General features: G+C 42.1%; 1 protein-coding gene across 1 annotated transcript in view; it reads left to right on the top strand.

Moving 5' to 3' along the window:
• Positions 1-6,770: 6,770 nt before the first annotated feature.
• Positions 6,771-7,317, top strand: part of AZIN1 (antizyme inhibitor 1) — a 66,501-nt gene continuing 65,954 nt past the window's right edge. Inside the window, exon 1 of the mRNA XM_077167405.1 lies at positions 6,771-6,787. The gene's annotated coding sequence lies outside the window, so the exon portion shown is untranslated. The remainder of the gene's footprint in view (positions 6,788-7,317) is intronic.

Genomic DNA, 7,317 nt, shown 5'->3' with positions numbered 1-7,317 from the left:
CTCCCCGCCCCAACTCCCACCCCCACCCCCAAACATGCTGTAGCCTCTACCTGGAATGGCCTCACTTTACTTTCCTGCCAGGCAGCATCCTACTTACATTTCAAAGCTCAGCATAAATGCCCCTTCAGCTCTCTGAAGGTGTTTCTCCCCTCCCCCACTTTCCCAGAAGTTGCCCTCTAGCATCTTCTTATAGATAACGGTGTTCATGGCTCACCCCTAAACTGCGTCCTCCTCATCTCTGGTCCCCACATCTTGCAGTGCCCTGGACCATAGGAGAGGCTCAATGAGCATTTGTTGAAAATCATATAATTGAAGTGTGCTTTCTACATATGAGGGAGTTCCCCGTTCCTAAATTTGTTTTAATAACGATGTTTAGGACGCTCTTCTATTGCCAGGATGTTTCTACCAAACTTATAGGGTTATTGTTATGACGAGATAAAATAGTAATTTAAAAGCACTTTGCATTGTTCAACAGACTATGAAAAAGAAAGCCTGATTATTGACTAACTCTCTGCTCACATTCAGCCGCTAACGGACCATTATGAATTTCAGGAAATGCAGATTTAACAGTCACCAGCTACATGCCTTTTTAAAAGGCTGTCATCGGATTGGCATCTCCTGCCCTGAAACAAACAATTTCCTCATTGCTGTGGCATTCCACACAGCTGAAAGAGCCACCCAGGAATGCGCTATTGAATTTATACTTAAATTAGTTTTGTAAAAAATGTCTCAAGTGTCTTGAGAAGTTCAAACAAAATTGCTTTTCCAGAGATGAGAAAAGAGAGCGATGAGAAGTGCAGTTATACATGCTCATTACGGAGCTTCCTCATTTTGAGAGGATCCTATTAAGCTGAACTTAAAATTAGCAGTTGGGAATGAATGAGATAAAATTTGCCTTTTAATGAAATTATCACGTTGTGGCAGATTCGTGATGTTTGATGTATTCTCATTTTTAATGTTCTCATGCTTGCTAAATATTGTTAAAGGTTACCCTAACTTGCCCCATTTGCTAATGAAAGATTGTGAGTTTTCATTTATGTGGAGTTATTTCAAGTCCAATCCTATAGTCTAGTGCCAGAAAAAGATCATTAAACTGATGATGACATATCTAAAGCATCATAAAGTATGAGGCAGTTGGCAACTCACCAGAGAGAGAGAAAGAGAGAAATGAGAACTAAAAATTGAAATTCTATAAAGAGAACATGAAAGGAAACATTATCTGTGTGGTAATTAGGTTCAGGTGTCACCTTGGCCAGGTGATGATGCCCCATTGTTTTGTTGCTGGGGACTTAAATCATCAGTATGTGAAATTCATTTATGACTGATTAGGTTGGCTAAGGGGAGTGCCTTCTGCAATGAGTGATGTTTAATTTAATTAGCTGGAGACTTAAAAGAGAGAGGTCAGAAGAAAGCTCAGCAGCTCTAGTATACTCATCTCAGCATTCGCTGCTCAACCCAGATGTTTGGAGATGCAGAAAGGACACAGTATCTGGGGTTGCCCTGGTGGTAAAATTTAATAGTTCCATAATTTTTTCTCCCATCCCTCAAGGGACTTTGCCAATTCTTTTTGATTATCTGTTTAATATACTCTGTGATGTATCCAGGCATTACATTAAGCTATCCAGGATGAAAGGCCCTCATTCTTATTCTGGGCTCCCTGTGTTTCAATTGTTTAAATGATCTATCAAGACAGGTTAAGTTACATTATGTGCTACAGAAAACCTAAGTTCTGGACAAAATAAACCTTTTTCCTTTGGTCTCAAAGAGTAGATAAGGTTCTAAAATATAGAGAAGGTCTTTCTTACCCCTGTGCTCTGAATTACCTTAATCCTGACCTGACTGGCTTTGTTCTTTTCTCTAAATACCGAGTTATACATACACAAACAGCCCCTGAAAACCCAGAAATAGCAACTGCCCCTCCGGGCTAAATGTGAGTGCCATAAGAGCTTACAATCTAGGCCCCAGTTTTCTTATAGTCTTATTATTATTATCCACATTTTACACATGAGAAACCTGAGGCCCATAGTTATCCCTGATACTGTGTCAAACATTAGGGACACCCAAATCAGTAGGCCAAGTCCTTGATCTTGAGGCTTACTCTTGTGAAGTTTCTGTATGTAGTGGAGAAGCTTAGCTTACCTATAATTATGCCTAAGAGTTACTTCCAGAGGATCTCTTTTATTGCTCAGATGTGGCCTCTCTCTCTCTAAGCCCAAGTCTGCAGGTGAAATCATTGCCCTCCCCCCAGTATGGGACATGACATCTAGGGATGAAAGTCTCCCTGGTAGCATGGAAGATGACCCCCAGGGATGGGCCTGGCCCTGGCATCATGGGATCAACAATGCCACCCTGATTAAAAGGGGGAAAAGAAGTGTAACAAATGAGGTATCAGTGGCTGAGAGAGTTCAACTAGAGTCAAGAGACTACACTGGAGGTCACTCTAATGCATGCTTGAGTTAGACATCACTACCTATCATAATTTGCCAAACCCCAACCAAAATAATTCCTGCTAATCCTAAAGAATACTTAGGGCATTATATAAGATTCTATAAAGGTTCCATGCACTAGGGTAACTCTCCAAAACCTACAACTCCAGATGGGTCCCTAGACCAGATAAGTCCTGAAATGCAGAGGGGCCAGTCTTTTCAGAACATCAACTAATTCCACCCCTCCCCCATCACATACTATCGCCAGCCCCTTCCAACATGAAAAAGTTGAAAGGACATAGCCCAAATATCCCTAAAGACTAGGAGAAAGATCAAACGTGATAGCAGAGTTATACAGAGAAGACTAGGTTTAACAAATGAGTATGAGTGCTGAATCATTAAACTGATATTTCTTCTAACCTCTGGTATCTTAGAGAAGCTAGAAATAAAAACCTAAAATCGTTGAATCATAACTCATACCAAACTCTGAAATCTGTTCTGCAACTAATTGTGGTGATGTACTTTGAAATTATTGCTTTTATGTAAATATGTTATTTAAAGAGAAAGAGGAGTATAAAAGAGAAGACGGGATTTAACAAATGAGTATAACTGCTGAATCATTATATTGATATTTCTGTTGGTCTCCAGTGTCTTGGAGCAGCTGGAAGAAACAGCGAAAACTCATGGAATTGTGTCCCATATCAAACTTTAAAATCTGTTCTATAACTACTTGTTAAAATATACTTGGAATTGGGAAAAAATAATAATAAGGCCTTCCTCATAGTGATAAAGCATGTAAAATGATTAGAGTAGCTTCTGCCACATAGTGAGTACTCATAAATGTTAGCTATTATTTAAGTAAAATTTTTGAATGCCGATGGTATGTACAGCATAATAGAAGCCTCTGGTAGTTCTAAGTTCATTCTTTGTACAGCCATCTTCTTCTCTTTGGCCTCTGAATATCTTTGTTCGATTACCAATCACCATTTATAGTTGCATAGTTATATATATAGTTACATAACTATATATTATATAGTTATATAGTGTGCTGGTTTAAATCTATGGTGGACCCCAGAAAAACCATGTCCTTTAATCTTCATTCAATATTGCTGGATGGGAGCATTTTGATTGTTTCCATGGAGATGTGACCCACCCAGTTGTGGGTGGTAACTTTTGATTAGATGATTTCCATGGAGGTATGCTTCCACCCACTGAAGGTGGAGTTGCTTACTGGAATCTTCTAAAAGAGGGAACATTTCAGAGAGAGTCCCTTTTTTGGTAGAGCCACGAGAAAGCCAGCAATGCCGCCACGTTCGCCATGTGCCCTTCTAGCTGAGAGAGAAACATTGAACTTCATCGGCCTTCTTGAACCAAGGTATCTTTCCTTGGACACCTTTGATTGGACAGACTTGTTGTAATTGGGACATTTTCTTGGCCTTGAACTGTAAACTAGCAACTTATTAAATACCCCTTTTTAAGAGCCATTCCGTTTCTGATATATTGCATTCCAACAGCTAGCAAACTAGAACATATAGTTAAAACTATATATAGCTATATAGCCATTATAGTTATATTATAGTTATTTATTTAGTTGTATCCTCTGAGCATCCTATGGTGTAAATTTTTAAACAGCTATCCTGTAGCAAGTCCAAAATTTGACTAAGAATAGTTAAGAAAATTCAGGAGAAGCTTACACTTACTCATGAAGTGTAGTATAGACTTGAGAGAATTCAATGATAGCTTGGAAATTCCATTAAAATGAGGATTTATATTTACAATAGGAAGCTGAGGGGTCACAAAGATAAAGTCAACATGTCCAGAACTGAATTAGTCTCCCAGACCCTCCCCAGTCTCAGTCTTCCTCTGTTGCTAAGACCTATCCGGGTCCCCAAGACCTTGGGGTTGAAGTGCCTCTGGTGTATGAAGTGAGGCAATGCTTCCCTCCAAGGCACCGATGTTTGCAACCTGCAAAGAACTTTCTGGAAGGAAACAATGAGACCTAGAGCCTCTCTTATCCACTTCAAAGTTAGTATAATATCTTTGCTGGACCCAGGAGCCACAGACCAAGGGAGCTTGGGCTGAGGTAGGCTGGCAGGCTCGGTGGGAAAGGTGGCTAGCTCTGGAGGCATTGTGTAGCTGGTCCCCTGTGGTCAGCCACCTGGTCCCATGGATGGGCCCAGGGAAAATGGCTGATTGTGGACAGAAAAGTTAAAGTATAGGCCCTGTTGGGTGGGGGTGCAGCCATAGCTGACCTCCAGGGCCCTTCTCACCTCTCCCTGAGCCTGGAGGACCTCAGTGGTGCCTGCATGTTCCACTGTGTTCAGGGTCACGCCTCAACTGTCTGGTGCAGGCTAGCTTGTGTGTCTAAGTTACTGCAGTAGGTCCCAAGGGTGGACAGGACATCAGCCATTATGTGGCCTCCTAAGGAGATGGGCTTTCTGTTTGGGGCTCTTATGCCATATGCTGAGGCAGACAGAAAGCGACCAGTCCTTAGGACTGAATGAGCAAACCTGGGGGTCCTGAACTCATCCTAAGACGACTCCCAAGGAGGAAGGAAAATAAAAGCAATGGGAAGGGAAGAATGTTTAATCACGTTTGCTTGAACAGACATTTTAAAAACCTCTGAAAAGATACTTAAGAAGCTAGTAACAATGATTACCTGTTGCAGATTGGGATGGGAACTGAATGGATGGAGGAAGGGGAACACATCACTAAATACCTTCTCATACTTTCTTGTTTTTTGAACTATCTGTGAAACTGAATAAAAAAATAAAATAAATTTAATTTAAATTATAGTAAAATAAAAGACTATATCTTTAGGTAATCTGGGAAGTCTAGAGACGAGGAAGGAGGGAGCTAGGAACTAGAACACATTCCTATGGCTAGGTTGGCTCTTTGTCACAAGGAGAGGGCAAGGAGAACTTGGCTTTGTAAGCTCCACCTCATTGTAATTCAAAGATGAAAAGAAATGTGACCTCATTTTGGGCCTTGGTCTAAAGTAGTTACAATAATGATCCTGTCTCTGCTGCGTCTGAAATAGCTCTTAAATCTGGGCTTTCTTCATCTCTCACTTTGATTATTTCAGTAACCTACTAACCTGCCTCCTTGCCCGAAGCTTCTCACCCTGCAGACCCATCCACCAAACTTCAAATTTCCTTTCTGAAATGAAATCTGATCATGCTCCTCCCCGCTCCCTCCATGCTTAAAATCCTGCACCAGTTGCCACTGATCACATGCTAAATCTAAATTCCTTCTATGTTCTTCTGAGATCTTGGCACTCTAACTCACTTTTGCTCTCTCCACACGTGGCTGCTGGCGGTTTCCCAGATGACCCATCCCCCGCATGCTATGGCTTTGCATATGCCATTCCTTCCACTGGAAGTCCCCTTCTTGTGTTGTCACCTGGAGAACCTTCTCCCTTCAGGATTTGGCCCAAATGCTATCTCATCTCTGTGACTCATCGTGGCCTGCTTCTTGCCCCGCTGACCCTAGCCACCCCTTGACATTTTGAGCACAGACCTCTTCACACTTAGTCCCTTAGCATTATTTCCACATTTTATTAGTCTCTCAGTCTCCTGAGGAGCAGGGATTATATCTTATTCATCTTTATATTTCCAGAATACAGAAGAAACTCAGGGTACAAAAAGATAAATGATGTGCTCTGAATTAAATTCAGGTTCGGCCACATAGAACAACAGCTAAGGTATTCTGAGGTTAAGCCTGCCTTCCGGAATTCTATAAGCTTGGCTCTAGCCCTGTCTAAATAATGATGACATTTAAACACTACAATTAGCTCTGTCCCTGTCTAGGTAATGATTGAAGTTTAAACTGTTGCCAGATACTTAGCTCACTTTTACAATATGTATTTGAAGCAGATATAGTCTTTTACTAAGGAACCCAAGAGTGATTTTATGTGCTACGTGCAGGCTACAAAAGTCAGGACATGCCACATTCCTTAGAACACAGCACTGAGATGCTGTAGCAACAGGTAGGGTTCAGTAGCAGCTGTGTGTGGATAGATGCACTTTGAGGAAGCTCCGAGGAGTGGGGCAGTGGTGTTTTTTAGTTCCAGTTTGGAGAGCCAAGAGTGCCTTTCATGGGGTATTCCTCTTTGTGGGAAAGTTGTGGTAAATGTGAATGGAATTATAAACTACTGAAAGTTGAAACTCCACAGAATTTTGTAAACTTCACCCCTCCCCTCCAAAAAAAGTAGTACTCTTATCATTAATAGCCATTGGAGTGCCATTGGCTAGCCTTTCAAATACCAAACGAAACTATGGTGCCAGCTGGGAGACTCAGCTTCCTTCCTGTCGGCACCTCAGAAATGGAACTCAAGCAGCCAGCAGCAACAGGTGGCAAGGGTGAGTGCCCAGAGGGTCAGGGGCGGAGGGCGGGGGTGGACAGAGCTGGAGTCTGGTTTCCAGAACTCGGAGGGTCAAGGGAAAGATGCTGGATGCACTGCCTCTCTCTTCTTCCCTCCTGCCTCCCCTTATGTGCTCTAGTAGATGTTCTAAAGCCATATCTGATTCTTCCCCCCAGCGTCCAGTCAGAAACATCAGTTATTGAGTTGACAATCTGGTCAGATTCTGCTCTCACCTTCTTCCCTTGCATGTTCCCAAATTCGTGCAGTTGTTTCTGGCCAGGTTTTCTTTTCACTTTGCTTGTTGGGCCTCATCCCAAGCTGACCATGGAGTAGGCAATAGAAAGGCTGAACGTTCCCATCTTTCTAGAATCGAGCTGTGGTTAGGGTCATGGGCATAGGTGTCAGTATAGCACACTGACACTGTCAGTTTGAGCTGACAGTTTGAGCTGTCTTTGAAGTTAGCTGGCTATAGAATCCTGGATCCCCGTTTACAAGGCCTGTGCTCTTGGGAAATCATACTCCCTCTCG

The sequence above is a fragment of the Tamandua tetradactyla genome, chromosome 6, assembly GCF_023851605.1.
Source record: "Tamandua tetradactyla isolate mTamTet1 chromosome 6, mTamTet1.pri, whole genome shotgun sequence".
In the NCBI taxonomy this organism is placed as follows: domain Eukaryota; kingdom Metazoa; phylum Chordata; class Mammalia; order Pilosa; family Myrmecophagidae; genus Tamandua; species Tamandua tetradactyla.
Note: the sequence above shows the minus strand (reverse complement) of the source record. Positions and strands in the feature narration are given on the sequence as shown.